The sequence below is a fragment of the Mytilus californianus genome, unplaced genomic scaffold, assembly GCF_021869535.1.
Source record: "Mytilus californianus isolate M0D057914Y unplaced genomic scaffold, xbMytCali1.0.p SCAF_7, whole genome shotgun sequence".
NCBI classification, from domain to species: Eukaryota; Metazoa; Mollusca; class Bivalvia; order Mytilida; family Mytilidae; genus Mytilus; species Mytilus californianus.
Window position 1 is genome coordinate 110,476,615 of NW_026262723.1, and position 18,244 is coordinate 110,494,858.

Below are 18,244 nucleotides of genomic sequence, written 5' to 3' on the forward strand. Positions count from 1 at the left end.
ACAATTATGAAAACTTCTGGTCCATCATCCTATTGATACTTTTATTTTGGTATTGCACATGATCATGTTTTTCTCAGACAGTTTATGATGGTTGTCTTTACACTAAATATTTTGGATATGTACTGATTGAAATTTAAGTATTGGAAGAGATGGTTTTTTTATTAGTTGAAACTGGCTTGGAATTAGCTTTCAGTATCTGTGAGCACTATAGGGCATACCATACAGTTTTGATCCCACAGTGATTTTTTTGCGAAAATTTGCGTACAAGCTATTTTTCACTTAATTAATTTAAATATGTAATAAAAATTATTCCTTCATGTGCTTAATTTAGAGATGAATGGGTCGCAATTTTAGACATTCACTTAAAATTTCGATTTCTTGTACATTTCTATCCTTTGGACAGACATACTAAACTTTTTTGTTTCAAAAGATAAACTCATGCGGATTTTTCTAATACGATTTGAAATATCTTAATTACAAAACTATGCTATTACTTTGTGTAACAATTTTATAAAAATGATTCATTTTTACTAACATTTCATGATTATAGTAAAAAAAAGGAATTTTTTGCTGCTTATTTTATCTAATTTAAACAAAAATCATTGGTGATTATTTAAAAAAAAAATTGGAACAGATAATCTTCATACAGTATCAAGTCATTTGTCATTTTAAAAAAGAGGGGTCCATGTACTCCTATTCAAGCTAATTCTAAAGAAAATCCCTCAAAAAATGCATCTTTTCCCGATAAGTCGCAGTTTGAGGTCGTGAAAAATAACATATTACGTTAGCAACGTCACTTCCTCCCCTGTAACTGTATCGTATGCCCTTAAGATAAGTACATTGTGTCTTTTTTCTTTTTGGATAAAGATTGCATGAAATGCAATCAAAACCCTATGGTACTGACTTGATATCTAAATCTTCCAAGGTTTATCACTAATTTTGAGATACACAAAATATAGTGCATTGATCAGAACATTCTATACATCATCTCCATGAACATTTCCAGAAATTTATCAATGAAATATATGCTAAGATATTCAAGTTACAAAATGATCTTATACTGGTCAAGACAATAACATGACTTGTGCAATGTGCAGAAATCTAGTATCTGTTCTAAAAATACCAATGATGTCATTGTTTAAGTAATCTTTAATATTGGAGTTATCTTCCTTTGTCCATAATTGTAGTCGAATCAACTACAACCAATGCAATGTTTAATTTTACTTCCCTCTGATAACTTAAAGCAATCTTTACCCTTCTGTGCTTACAAACACTTTGATTCTTAGGTTTGTGAGCTTCTTGTCTATCAGATTACTGTGAAAGTACTTTTATTCGTGGGGTACCAATTTTCGTGGTTTTCGTGGTGGCTTTATCCACGAATTTAAGTGTCCAACGAAATGAAACTACTCTTGTATAAAGCAAGACATAAAAAGATCCACTGTAGATTTGACTACAAGGAAAAGGGCTTATAATATAGAGAAACAAATCAACAAACATATTATGAAGTAACTTATGCAGTGGTGTAGCACCAGTGTAGCATGTACAACATTAGATAGGATTTTAATCTTACAATTACCTAAGTTGTACGACTTTTAACCTTTTTTATTCTCATGAAAAACTAGTTTTGAAAGATGAAAGTCAGACTTCCGGTGAAGATATACGATAATGAAGTGTTCATTTTATCTTCTCATAATTCTCAATAAAAAAAATCATATTTGGCATGCATTTTATTTCATAAGTATTATTTCATAAGAATTATTTGAAAGTACACTTGAGGCGTTTTTATGCAACCATTTTATTTAAATGATATGTGTATGGCCCAATTAACACCCTTGCTGATCGTTAATCTATTGATCATTCCATCTCTGGTTAATTAGTGTAAACACTTCTGATTACACTTCTGCACCAATTAAAATGTTTACTTTGCAACTTCCTTCAATAAGACAACTTGTATTCATAGATAAATCATCGTATTTCTGAAAGTAATTATTCTATTAAAAATTTGATGAATGTTGTTCGAACGAAGAACAAACATGTGAGCGAAAATGAACACCATATGATTATTTTAAAAAATGCTTGTTTCTAAATTATTCATCCGACTTTTTTACCAGAAAACTAAAATCCACGAATTTAAGAACACACGAACATGTAACTTTTGCTTAATCCACGAAAATTGATACCCACGAATTTAAGTACTTTCACAGTAGTTGATCCCTTTTCAACTGATTTTTACAGTTAGGTCTTTTTTTCTTTTACACCATTGTCCGAGGTTAGGGGAAGTGTTGAGCGCAGCAAACATGATTAATTTAGTAGTTTACTCATATTTAAAGCATGTAAATTAATTGAGAAGAGACAAACCAAGGTAACAAACATAAACAGGGAATGGAACGAATGCAGTGCATTGACAGCTATGCATGCATCACCCGTTATGCAAATTCTCACTCATTTAGGAGTAGAACACAATTGGTTAGATAACAGAATTCTGGTATCGTAACAGATCTTAGACCGGTAAAGCATATTGCTAGTTGGTTTAGACACCGACATTGTATCAGTCAACCAACTTGTGATGGTGACTTTAAAACTTATTTAGTGTCAATTTCAGGCGTTCTTCCTTATAACTCTGTTGGGGCAGTTTTTGTGTAAGGAGCACACCTCTGTTAATGATCATGAGGTACCTGTCACATTCTTTATGTGCCTGGCCCAAGTTAAGAGCCTGCCATTTCTTGTTTTTTTTTTGTTTAATATCTGCAATATTTATTTCATCTGTTAACTTTTACAAAAATCTTCTCCTGAAACTATCGAGCCAATTTAACCAAACTTGGCCACAATCGTCATTGGAATATCTAGTTTTAAAAATGTGTCCAACGACCCAGTTTGCCAACCAAGATGGCCGATGTGGTTAAAAATAGAACAAAGAGGTAAAATGCAAGTTTTGTCTATTATTTTGAAAACCACTATAAATAGAGAAAAATCTGATGGGGGCAAATAAATGCAACAGTAGTATACCGGTGTTCAAAAGTCATAAATCGATTGAGAGAAAAAAAATCCGGGTTACAAACCAAAACCGAGAGAAACACATCAACAATAGAAAAGAAAGGAACAACAGGAACACCAAAGTGCAACAAAAACAAACGCCAATACACATAGAAACGAACTGTTTGATAACAACTGCCATATTTCTGACTTGGTACAGGACATTTTAAGAAAAAATGGTGGGTTGAACCTGGTTTCATGGCATGCCAAACCTCCCGCAAAAATGTTCAAAATGTTGAGCTCAACCTATTGTATATGAACATCAAAACTGTCATATACAATTATAATAGATAGACAGATACTTTAAATAGCAAAAATGAATAGCAAGTCAAGATCTACAAATAAGTCAACATGACCAAAATCTTGAGTCACCTCTGTTTTAGAGTTATTAGAAATAAGAAGATGTGGTATGAGGGCCAATAAGACAACTCTCCATCCAAGTCACAATGTGTAAAAAATAAAAAAATTATAGGTCAAAGTACGGACTTCAACACGGAGCCTTGGCTCACACCGAACAGCAAGCTATAAAGGGCCCCAAAATGACTAGTGTAAAACAATTCAAATGGGTAAACCAATGGCCTAATCTATGTAAAAAACGAGAAACGAGAAACACTTTTGAACCACACCAACAAACGACATCCACTGAACAACAGGTTCCTGACTTAGGACAAGTGCAAACAAAATTACCCTATAATGACGATTTTTACCATTTTTATTGTTGCTATTTTTGCTCATATCTTAAAAAATATATTAGATAGATAGAAACTTTAAATAGCAAAAAAGATCAGCAAGACATGATCTTCAAATAAGACAAATGAACGAAATTGGTAGTCGACTCCTTATTTAAGTTATTGATCTTTAATGACGATTTTCCCCATTTTTGCCTATTATCTTGAAAACTGTAATAGATAGATAGATATAAACATTTAATAGCAAAAATGGATCAGCATGACAAGATCCACAAATAAGGAATAATGTTCGATATCTTCAGTCGACTCGTTATTGGGGTTCTTATCCTATTAGTGACAAGACATGATTATATCTAGTAGCTACATTGACTAGTAACCACATTTATTACATGACACAAGGAAACTCTACACCATTATGATGTTTTGAAAATATATATATACATGTATCTACAGATATGATCAAAGTACATGTATCAACTATGAAGATTTTTACCAGGTTTCATGATATGTCGACTAGTTAGATAAATTATGGTTCAGGTGTCTGACAGGAATTATTACAAAATTACCAGTGGTTACAACACATGAGTATTATCTGTCATGAAGTTTGCCTATCAGTCCAGCTATTTTTAGAGGCTGTCTAATGATACTTTTAGAACTATGATATGTCTCTCTTACTGTACACAAAGTGAGAGATACATTGTATTATTGCACACTATTAAAATATATAAGAAGTACACCCAGTTATCAGTTATATAAAGATAGTTGGAATTCATAATGATGATACGTTGTGCAGAACATGAAATATGTTAGTATGTATACTTAACAATCCAAGAGCAAAGTTGAATTGTACCAAGGAGAATTGCTGATTAAGCAGCACTACTTTGATTATAAATTTTTTTATTTACTGAATATATATTTGTCACAATTTGTTTTAATATCTAAGAAATGAAGAATATAAAAATATTAAAAAAAGACGGACAAAATATTTGTATAACATTTGTTGAAGGTTTAATAGATTGGACACTTAGAAGTACAATAATGTATAAGAAAACTAGAAAGATAAATATATTGCACCATTGCTAGACCAACAACATCATCATTTTGTTTAATATGATAAAAAATAGACTTACACCACCTCAGATTGTTCTCAGTATTATTAAATCAGTTTGTGTGCAGAGTGACACCTGCTGATCCAACTTAAAATGCTAATGTGGTATATGAAAACTCTAGTACATATTGGAATCAAACTATACACCACTGTGGGATACCAGAATTTTGAAGACAATGTTCCTGCATAAGTTAAATTTATTCATCAGTGTATGGAGAAGTTGACAGAAGTTAGCTTCTATATGTTACCGTACGGCCTGCAACAATGAGCAAAACCCATACCGCATAGTAAATTATAAGAAAACAAGAGGCTTGATTTATGTACAAAACAATAATAAAAATAAAATATGATATACAGTAATACATGACAACCACTGAATTACAGCATCCTCACAGTTCAGTACAAAAACAAATTGATACTTGAGATATAACAAGCTGTGATAAACTATTAAACCAACACTTCCACAGTTTTCATTATTACTTTTGCCTTGGTTTTTGATTAACTGCCTATAGCGCTCACAGTACTTTGGTTAATAAAAGGGAGTATTTAAATTAAATACATTATTAATTGATATATATGTTTCGTATTGTTCTAGTTATAACTCCTGCACCTCGCAGTAAACATCGTTTTTAGCATTTTATAATATTGGCATCTCATTTTCAACCCTCCACACCCTAGGTTTTCATTTAGGTTTTTTTATTTTGCATGTTAATAAAGGGTTACTTTAATTATTTGTATAATGTACACTTTATTGTTATGCATTATGTTATGTTGTGAATTAATGGTGTAGTTTAGTAAGGTTCCACAGTATTTAGAATTTTCTGTGGAGAACCACAGTTTGGCTTATCTTTTATTCAATTCTAGATCATCACTAGTCATGATTATTATTGCCTTGTATGAATTTGAATTTTGCATTAAAATAAATTGTGGTTAGTTTCCCCAAACCTGACTTTGATTTTATACACCATATTGTTTATTTTCTACACTGTCTTTTATTCCACTTGGCCACTGTATCCTAAAGGGAGACAGAGAAGAAGCAGTGTTGTGTCAATGTGCGAGTTGTGGAGGGTATAAAAGGGTGGGTTTACTGGAGCGTCATATAATAAGAGATTAATGGTGGCCATTGTTGAAGATACAGGTGAGTGACACAGGCTCTTTAGAGCCTTTAGTTTCCTTGTGGGGCCTATTATAGCTTTCCATATCCAATGAGTTTTGCTCATTGTTGAAGGTTGGAAAATGTCCTGTTAAACGGGACAAAAAGCCAGAAAGTCAACGAATTGAAAGGACAAAACGTCACAAGACAAAAAATCTAGAAGAAATCTTTTAAAATGAATTTGATTTTCTTTTCGAGTTTCAGTAAAAAAAAATTGGCATGTGTTAGTCATGCCTGACAGATTAAAAAGGATCAAGAGGATCCTTGCCCGATTTGTTATGGGTAGAAGACATGTTTTGAAATGTAACTTACTTTTCTAATGCTTATCAATATTATCGGTCATATGCTACTAGACCTGAAGGGTTAGCAAGGTTCAAGAAATCCCCTGCTAAAAGTGTAAGAGTAGATGCATGAAAAAGGGTTTTCTGTATATGGAGCTCTGGAGAAAATTTTGATAGCAATTTTGGTTTCTAGGTACCATATAGTCCTTGCTTCGTCGCATTGGATTTGGAACTAAACTCGATTACACCATTATGGATGGTAAAACATATTTCTGTAGTTGAAAAATAAGCAATGCAAGTATATGTTTTATTTGTCCCTCCAAGCTTACTAGTAATTTGAACCCTTTAAATACAGGACAGACCATATATGTAGAGCGCTTATTATATTCTTTAGATAAATGTGCAGTTCGGGGAACACCTGTTGACAGCCAGATAAAATTAATCAGTTTTGTTAATAACAATCTCAAAGAACATTTAAAATAAATTATCGAGTTATTTTGAAATTTAATTTCCTCCGTAGAGTACTCAAAGCATCTTCACCTACGTGAGTTGCACAAATTTCTAAGTAATCTAAATTTAGGAATATAATTAAAAACTCTACTAAGAAAATTGCGTGTTTGATTAAAGCAAGTTTCTGTCTTTATTTTTGTAATTTATTTGTCAAAACAAAGCGTTTTTCAATATAACAAATAACAGTTTAACTTATAAACTAGCTGTTAGAATTTTCTTGTTGTAAAACAAGTATTTTTTCCGGTAAGGCTTTTTCCGACGGAAATATTTTTTAACTACATGTAGATTATCGGTTATTAGAAATGATGTAATAAAATGATCTCTACACATCCTTATTCATTTATATGTTTCACAATGAAGAAATAATTTGAAGAAGTAATCAATTGACGCAGAGGATGACCTTACCATGACGTAAGTCAGTTAACGTCATTGCTTAGAAGTTATTGCTAGTAATAGATATTGTCTATTACATAGCTCCATATGAAATTACTTACAAAGAGATGTATTACCTATATATTTAATTAAACATGCATGTGATAATTACTAGTAGTATATTCAAAGTTAGTACATTTAAGACTGGATGTTTTGTAGGTTACAACCTCATCAGGTAAGCTCGCAAAGTTTTTGATCAAAATACACAGACGTCTGGCAGCATATGACCCGTTCCGTTTTACACACACAAACACATCTAGTGCCACTTCCATCGTTGTCTCCCCAGTAAGATTCAAATAAATTACAACAAACTAAAAAAAAAACATTTCATTTGGCAAAAAAGCATCATGCTTCTGGAGACTGCATTAAATAAAATTTTGTCATTTTTCCACAGAAATGCATTAAATTTAATAATTAATACATATAGAGTGGGTGACGCATATTCGCCGCAAAATTCGTTCATTTCCACCTACATCCGACCTACTTTCGAATATTTGAAACTTTTTATGTAGGTTTCAGAAAGTTTACTATATGAAAAAAATGTTTGATAAAGGAATTCTCTTCAAAACATTAGTTAAATATTTTAAAAATGATCGCAAAGTCAAGAGGAAATTAAGTTGTTCTTGTGCCATGGGGGACACATTTTCGCCGCAATGTATGATATGACCATCCTCATTATTCTTGTATATTATAAAAACAATTGTTTGCAATTACATGAATTAGTTTGAGAGATCATTCCTATACGATTTTTCTAACAAATATTTACTTGATGACTGCGCATGCGTGCCATATAAATTTTACATAATTGCCAAAATCGTTCAAAAACACCTGTGTATTTCTTTATATGTGCGAATAACATTGGAAATGTGGTAAAGAGGAATATCAACAGTTCGAACATTATAAACAGCGTTTAGCATCTATTTAGGCAAGTATTGGGTAAAGGCACACGAAATTTACAGAAAAAATTGCAAAAACGGCGAAAATGTGTCCATGGCGAATATGCGCCACCCACTCTAATTATAATTTCATCGTGTTTCTAAAAAAATGTATTAATTCACTTTCGAAATTAACAGTCAAAATCAAAGGTAGATTAGTGAAGTTTTTAAAACGTTTATTTATAGATGTATCTTGCATTTTTCAACGTTAACCGATTGTTCTTGCGTTAAAGGTTTTAGACACAAATGACTTTATTAAACCTAAATAGGAAATTGGACAGAAGATTATTAAAAAATCAAGAATATAGAATGGTTCCTTCAACAATCAAAGCAAAACCACGTATAGCCTTCAACAATGTGAAAAACCCATACCATATAGTCAATTATGAAAAACCCCGAAACGACAAATTAGGCCCCGACACGACAAAATGTGAAACAATTCAAACATTACACTAATGGCCTTATTTAGGACAATAGTATAAATGAAAAACAAATATTACCGACATTAATCAACGCCAACCATTGCGTTAGAGGCACACAAAGACCCTTCACTAACCTGTAACAGCACAACACACGAGCAAATCTGTTGGAAATGGCTTGGCTCATCAGAATGAAACAAAGCACAAAACTAGCATAAAGGCGAAAGACACGAAGTATCGATCAAAGAGTAATCCCAGGTACGGAAAGCCAAATAAAAGGCAATTACAACTAAAAATCATGTTCTCCCAGACATGAATATCAATCAGTACACACACCCAACGTGATAAACAGTCTTATATTTTGGCATTGCGCAATGCCGTGACTTTTTAAGACTGTTTATCACCCCTGTGTAAAGTATCGACAGGATGTAGGAGCACAGTTTTCATAAATATATAGCAATACATTTTTAGTAATGTTTTAATTCATGAAAAACAATATCAATGTTAATATAGATGAAAACAATATTCAAAGATCTTACTACGGTGTTAAATTAATAAAATTGAGAATGGAAATGGGGAATGTGTCAAAGAGACAACAACTCGACCATAGAACAGACAACAGCAGAAGGTCACCAAAAGGTCTTCAATGCAGCGAGAAATTCCCGCACCCGGAGGCGTCCTTCAGCTGGCCCCTAAACAAATATATATACTAGTTCAGTGATAATGAACGCCATACTAAACTCCAAATTGTACACAAGAAACTAAAATTAAAAATAATACAAGACTGACAAAGGCTAGAGGCTCCTGACTTGGGACAGGTGCAAAAATGCGGCGGGGTTAAACATGTTTATGAGATCTCAACCCTCCCCCTATACCTCTAGCCAATGTAGAAAAGTAAACGCATAACAATACGCACATTAAAATTCAGTTCAAGAGAAGTCCGAGTCTGATGTCAGAAGATGTAACCAAAGAAAATAAACAAAATGACAATAATACATAAATAACAACAGACTACTAGCACTTAACTGACATGCCAGCTCCAGACTTCAATTAAACTGATTGAAAGATTATGTCTTCATCATATGAATATCAGGCACAATCCTTCCCGTTAGGGGTTTAGTATCATACCATCATAACATATATGAGAAGAACATAACCCGTGTCATGCCAACAACTGGTTTTTAAATAAATGTGTTTATTTCCGACGCAAAGACCCTATAAGTGAATCAATATTAACGCCAAAATATGCAATCTTTAATGACCTGACAACAGTATCGTAACTATATCCCTTCTTAATAAGTCTATTTAAAGGTTTTGTTAGCTTCAGAGGTGAATACTGACATTTTTGTGCTTTATAAAGAATATTTCCATAAAAAATTGGATGTGAAATACCTGAACGTATAAGAAGTCTGCATGTTGAGCTATATTTACGAATGATGTCCTTATACCGATGATAAAATTTAGTAAATGTTTTGACTAGTTTGTGATATCGAAAACCCTGGTGTAATAATTTTTCAGTAATACATAAATTTCTCTCGTTAAAATCTAAAACATTGTTACATACACGAGCGAATCGTACAAGTTGAGATATATAAACACCGTTAGATGGTGACAAGGGAACTTCACCATCTAAAAATGGATAATTAACGATAGGAAATGAAAAATCATCTCTTTTATCATATATATTTTAGTATTAAGCTTTCCGTTAATGATATAGATATCAAGATCGAGGAAAGGGCAGTGGTCATTGTTAGTATTAGCTTTATTTAAAGTAAGTTCAACAGGATAAATTTCTTTAGTATACATACTGAAGTCGTCATTATTGAGAGCCAAAATATCATCCAAATATCTAAAAGTATTATTAAATTTGTGTATCAGATGTTGTTTCGATGGGGCTTTGCTGATATTTGTCATAAATTGTAACTCATAGCAATACAAAAAAAGGTCCGCAATAAGTGGTGCACAGTTAGTCCCCATTAGAATTCCGATAACCTGACGATATACGGAATCTCCAAAGCGAACAAAAATGTTATCTAGTAAAAATTCAAGGGCATATATAGTATCAAAGCATGTCAAATTGACATAGTTTTTTTGTTTATTGCTACTAAAAAATGACCTAAAAGAGTTTGAACATATATATTCACATTCTGACTTTTTAAATGCCCATTTAATTAGGTGTGTGAATTTTTTCTTAATGAGGCAATGTGGTATATAGGGTAGAAAAATCAAAACTTTGAACAGATTCAAAATCACCAATATATGCATGCAATTTATCAAGTACTTCCAACGAGTTCTTGACACTCCAAAAGTAATTAATTCCACTATTTTCGAAGGCCTTGTTTGAACAATTTATTATCAGGTTTTTGATTGTACCAAGTGTACTGGTAAGAAGTATAGACAATTTAGTAGTGGAACAATGGCTTGAAGACGAAATGAATCTATATTTGTAAGGTGTTTTGTGTAGCTTCGGAAGCCAATACATAGTTGGGACTTTCATTGTATTTGGTTCTGCTTGTAAAGCGGTAGCTAAAAGTTTATGTTTGTTACAGATGTCGTTTTCTGAAAATGGAGTCAGTTGGAATGTTGGTGAATTGGTGATTTCTTTTTTCAGAACCTTAATGTAAAATTTACGTCATACAATAATAATATTATTAGCAGCTTTATCGGCCGGGACAAAAACAAATTCCTTGGCTAGTTCTTTTAGTTTATGTTTGATACGAGAAATAGGTTTATTGTGGTTATTGTTAAGAGTAAAATGTTCTTCAAAATGTTGAATACGTATATCAACTATGTTCATTACTGATTTAAAAAAAGAGTCCAAAGATTTTTTGTCAGCTTTTTCCCGTTTTATCCATTTCAAACAGTAAGTATGGAGTGAGTCGTGGATGATATTACGACACTCATTCCAATTAATAATTGACGGGGGACGATATTTAGGTCCTTTACTGAGGAATGATTTTAACTCTCGGTCTTGAACGATGTTAAGATCTCCTGTTATAACATGGTAAATGGGTCCATAATTGTATTCGGAATTACTGCAATAACCTTTAAGAATAAGTATATTCAAAGGAGCAATGAGTTATATGGATCGTATTTATTTGCAGATTAAATAAACAGTCTAACAATTATAATATATAATTTCCCGTTTGTAATAAGAATCCAACAGGTACAGCGAATTGTACCACCACAGGTGTGTATATATGAATGAATTTAATAAACGTGACAAGTACTTTGTTGGAATGAAATCCCTGACTATAATGTACCAGTTTGATTTTAAAACAAAAACTTCACCACAGGTGTTTCTTATGTTCAATGAAAGACTTTGTTGTCAAAACACTTGACCAGAGTACAAAAAATGCGACTCGTTATAAAGAATTTCAGAATTTATTTTTTGTGCATTCAGTTGAGCTATCTGAAACAAAAACACGTAATTCTTCACAAAATTTCAATTAGGTGGTAAATCAATTTAAATCAAATTAAAATCTGATAAAAAAATAATTGGAATGCTAAATCTTATGCATTTTTATTAAACTGCCAAGTAAAACAACGTAGATTCCATAGACAGACTGCTCCCCTCACAAAAAGGTTGATTGGTTCCAAACAACATTTGTGGTAGAATTGGATTCAGTATTGTTGTTTAAACAAGAAGATGGGGATGAAATCCAAATAAAATATACTTGTGAGGTTGAGGAATGCGAAGGCAAAATTTTGATGTTGTGTTTGACGCTGCCATATAAGCGGGAAGTTTGGCATGCCACAAAACCAGGTTCAACCCACCATTTTTTTCTTAAAATGTCCTGTACCAAGTCAGGAAAATAGCCATTGTTATATTATAGTTCGTTTCTGTGTGTGTTACATTTTAATGTTGTGTTTTTGTTGTGTCGTTGTTCTCCTCTTATATTTGATGCGTTTCCCTCAGTTTAAGTTTGTAACCCGGATTTGTTTTTATCTCTATCGATTTATAAGTTTCGAACAGCGGTATACTACTGTTGCCTTTATTAACCATTTGGTAATTTATAAATTGATAAATATACACCTTTATTAGATTATGAATAAGAAAAACATTTTTAGGGATTATTACTTAGTCAATTATAGTCTGGATTAATACAGGATTTACGATATATAACATGTGACATCTGATTAAATGTTTCAACCTATACACGTATTATCTTGTCCTGGTGATTATAGATGTATATGAAGCCTCAGTGGAAAGTGTTACAAGTTCAACAAGTTTAAATTACGTCATGCCAAGATGGACATTCTGTACCCGGATGTTTTTATTTTAGAATCGGAAATTACTTAATGCTTAACCAATACAAGTGTAAACATATCCAATGTCAATATCACAGATGGTAGGTGACATTGTATTGCATATGCAATACTTTAATTCGTAATGCTTGTTTTTATACTACGAGTGGATTTTTACGAATATCAATACATCTATAATCAACTAAACCATCTTTTCTGCTCTGCTTAGACCAATATGTATAGAAAATGAGGCATGCTTTAACAATTTCTTTGACGTTTTGGATATATTCTCCAACTCGGATACTAGTATTTATAGTCAAGTGTGCCATGTTTGAAACAGGAGCATATTCGAGGCTTCTGGACATAGGTTTAATATTTTTACTAGGCAGGTCAACGAGTACTCGAGTATTCGAGTATCCCTCGGTAGTACCGAGTATCGAATACAAAAACGATACTCGATTAATCGGTTTCCTGATAGAATATTGCTGTCGTCTTTGTATAAAATTAATCTTCTTGAGAACCTCTTTCGGAAAATTAAATAGACATCACTGATTAATCATACTAATAAATAAAATACATTTTGTTTTGAATACTTGTGCTAAATTGTCATTTAAAATGCCTCCAAAAATACATGGGCTATCGGGCTATACCTAGTCTAACAGTTTAAACTAAACATGGCTTAGCCATTCCGTCACATCGGTACCGTCAGAGCAAATATTTTCGTCTGCAAGACTGTAATTAACAAAGTTGCAAAACCGACTGTCCCCAATAATAGTTGACAAGAAAATGTTTCCAAATAAAATAAATTCGTTGCATCCTCTGGTGACCCTCAGTAAATAGTTAAACTTCTAATCCTTACGCCTTTGTAAACATAAAATGTGTTTTCTTAACGATTACCAAAATCTATTGTTTAACATGTTTTTCCTTGTTATAATTTTTAAATAGGTGTTCATTAAATTATATTGGTTAGATTATTATTTTTTAAATAATTTGTACTTGGTGGCAATGAGCTATTAATTACGGTGTGTAATTCCTTGTCCCAGATACTTATGTAGATGGTTTTGTCAGTTGAACAACAAACCACAGAATGTAAAGTTCGTATTTTTGTGTTTCAGTGTTGTAAATATATTCCCGAGCGAGTACTCGAGTATCGCTCGATAAAACCAGCGAGTACTCGATTAGTAATTGTTCATCGAGTTGACATCCCTAAATTTTACTGTAGTATTTATATCTTTTGGTCGTAGTGTTGTTCGTCCTTCTTTAAATCATGTGTTTTATTACTCCTTTGGGATCTTCTACACGTTAAATCACGTTTAAATCAATGGTACGCCCATATGATTCTTAACTAGTGTAGCTGTTGCCTTGCTTGCTTAGTGTGCAGTCATTATTTAGGTTCAGTATGTGGTTTAAGTTTTTTTTAGAAATCAATAACTTTGATAACTTTTCCAAACCTTAAGTGAATTTAATGATAAATGGACAAAACCTTCTTCGTGATCGAGAGAAAGCATATGAAGCAAGATTTTGAAAGTATTTGCTTCTACTTTTTCCTGTATTTCACTTATAGTTGGATACATTTTTCGAAGTTGAAATTTACGAATAGTCTGGGTTTTTTTAAACATCAATAACTTGGAAAAACTGTGTGGGATTTTATAAGACTTCAACAGAAGCTTCTTCAAAATCACGATGCAGAATCTGGAGAACTTTCTTTCATTTCCGTATTTTACGGATAAAAGTACTTAGTTTTTATAGTTAACATTTATATGCAGCCTAGGATTCAAGCTTATAAAACACCAATAACCTTTTTTGAACCACCATGGCTTCTCAGGAATCGTTGACAATCATTTTAGTTACCATATAGAGTAGAATAAAGATAATTTTTCTTTTTGCTATTGTTCCCTGACGGTATCACTAGCCCAGTAGTAAACACTTTTGTGTTGACATGATTTATCACTGATGAGCCTTTTGTAGAAAAAACGCGCGTCTTGCGTAAAGAATCGTAATCCAGGTATCTATGACGACTTTATTTATACATTCATTTAAAAATTGAATGCTTCTTTTTGTAAATTTATTGGGGGTGTAAAAGCGTTGACCAAAGTACAGTTTATATGAAGCGCGAATTCATTTTGAGCATTTTCGAATTTTGATACTCATCAACTTCGTATTTGATTTTCCCTTCCAACTATTTCGATTCAAACGCCATTGGTTAGTCAAATACAGACAAAATGCGCGTCTGGTACACCAAATTATTAGCCTGGTATATTTAATCAGTCAACATTTAGGTACAGCTTATGGTTAAAAATTTTAAACTTAGATAACAATGTTAAACCGTAGTGGAATAAAAAAAAACAGACAGAAGCTTATTCATAGTGAAAAGATAGCACCTGAAGACAAATGATGATTTTCGTTATTTTTTGTTCGTTTACTGATGTATAGACTTAGTTTTTTGGCAGTCAATACATCATTTGTACTATGACAGCAGTCGAAGGCGAAACCCTTCAACAATTTTTCTGTAACCGCTAGGTTTTAGCATCTGCTCAATAAATTGTATCCCTATATGAGAGTCTGGATTGGGGTCCTTCATTTCTGTATTTATTAATTTTTAAGGACATTTTTGCCAATTATTCTCTATTCTTTATATTTTAAAACCTCATTATTCTCTATTCTTTATATTTTAGAACTTCATTATACTCTATTCTTTATTTTAAAACCTCATTATTTTCTATTCTTTTATTTTTTTTTGCCATTATTTTCTATTTATAAACCCCCGTCCACACCCTCTTATATATTAGTGCAAGAATATTTCAAACACCTATTCGTAATGAGTTTACTACTAAGAAATATTCCAGGCAAAATTTACCATTTTTCTTTCAGAAATGACACTGCCATTAGCAGGGATTCAGAAATGACATTGACATTAGCAGGGATTCAGAAATGTCTGTTAGTGATAGTTTCACTTCCGTCTTTTCCGTTATGTTGTTTTCACCTTGGTATCATATTTTTATATCCAGCATGGAAAAAATTGAAAATCACCATTGATTTTAGACCGGTAAGTAAAGACAATTTTAGAGTTATAAATTAAAGGAAAACTATCTAGTTTGTAGAATTGAATTTTAATATCTTTCGCATCCGTTTGGAGGTCATGCAATTGCCTCATGTTTTGTTTTCTTGATTTGTACACTATTAATGGATTGGCGAGATTTGAACATCAGTAAATTGCTGTTGTCTCCAATTTATGATTTCCATTTTTCGTTTTCTGCACTTGCAAGTATAAACGCAAAACTAAAAATGTCTTTATAAAATGTAAAGCAAAGATATATGCTTTAAACGCAATCGAGTTAATAATTTAATAAAAACCGCGAAACAGCATGGAAAATTCTAAATTCATATGACATTTTTACAGAATAGTTTGTATAGATTATCTGTTCGAGAAAAGTGCTATTTTTCCGATGTACATGTCTGTGTAGTCCATTTTTGGAAATATTCTTTTGACGTGGCTCGGTATTTATACATCCCGCCATTGTGTTATTGTGCTATAGTCATTTTTTGTATTGTTGTCTTTCATTTTTGCTTATGTGCTTTGTCGATAGAGTGTCTGTATGCCATTTTGTGTTTCTTTGTTGACCTAGTTCTTTGTTTTTATAGTGATTAAGATTATAACACAATGTTGATTGCTCTACCCCCAATTTTTTGAAATTTTTGTCGAGCCTGCGACATTAATGTCGCGAAAGCAAGACATAGCGATCCTAGATTCTGTCTGGAATTTTATGAAATTTAGACAGAAGCTTGTTTATGACCAAAATACAGTTTCCAAGCAAAATTTTGAAAATATCTATTTTCATTTTTCTGTATTTTACTGATAAATGGACTTAGTTATTTTTACAGTTAACATTCAGATTTAGTCTGAGTTAAAGTTTTTCAGTCATCAATAACTTTGTCAAACCTTCATAAAATTTTATGAAATTTGGACAAATGCTTGTTTACGACCAAAATACAGTATCCAGAGCAATATTTTGAAAATATTTACTTTCATTTTTCGTCAATTTTTACTGACAAATGGACTTACTTTTTTTATAGTTAACATTCAGGCTCAGTCTGAGGTTAAAGTTTTTCAGAATTCAATAATTTTGTCAAATCGTCATGGAATTTTATGAAATTTGATCAGAAGCTTGTGAATGACCAAAATACAGTATCCAGAGCAAAATTTTAAAAATATTTTTTTTTCTTTTTTCCGTATTTTACTGATAAATAGGGGCCAGCTGAAAAAACGCCTCCGGGTGCGGGAGTTTCTCGCTGCATTGACGACCCATTGGTGGCCTTCGGCTGTTGTCTGCTCTATGGTCGAGTTGTTGTCTCTTTGACACATTCCCCATTTCCATTCTCAATTTTATTCAGTTTTTTTACAGTTAACAATTAAATACAGTCAGGGGTTAAAGTTTGTTACACATCAATTTCTTTGTCAAACATTCATACAATTTTATGAAAATTTTGAAGAAACTTTTTTATGATTAAGAGATGATGTCTGAAGCAAACTTTTGAAAATACATTTTTTTCATTTTCAGTATATTTCTGATAGATGGACTTTTTTTACAGTTTACATTTGCAGACAGTCTGTGATTTAATGTTTTTGACATGATAAATATGTAAACGTTCATGGATTGTTATGAAACTTGTACAATCGCTAATCTTCAACACCAAGAAATAGCATCTAAAAAAGTGCGATTGTTTTAAATTTTATATTTTACTCACTTTTTAGGTCAACATTACACTCTTACACCGACAGCAGCATTTGCAGGTATGATACAGGGTTCCGCGGCACCCTTACGAATTTAAACTATTGTGTCTGTTTGTTTTGCTCACACATTGTTGTCAATATAATGGAATTCTAGGTGACTGTCATACAATTGAGAGGTTTAGCTAGCTGTAAATAAAGGCAACAGTAGTATACCGCTGTTCAATAGTCATAATTTGATTAATGCAATGCTAATACCACTGTATACCAAATATCATTGTCTTAACAGTAATTGTTCATCTTAAACTGATGTAATCAAAAACTTTAACATGTAAACTATACAAAACATTCAAATTCAAAAGACCATCACTGAGGTGGTTGAGCCAAGTTATATCCATGACAGAGAGATATGCCAATGCTAATACATCTGCATATCAAATATTATTGACCTACTACTAGTGATTTTTCTTTAAAAAATGAAAACAACAGGTTCCATAAATGTTATGCATACGTAACGCTTTTCTGGATTTACCTTCATCAGGAACGCTTAAAGCCGAATATTTGAAAGCCGAGGATGTATAAGAATATCATTGACCCACCACTAGTGGTTATCCTTAAACTGACCCAATCATAAACTAATTCATTGTTGACACCGCCGATGCCGTCGCCGTCGCTGAAAACAGCACGCCTAATTTCACTTTTTTCTA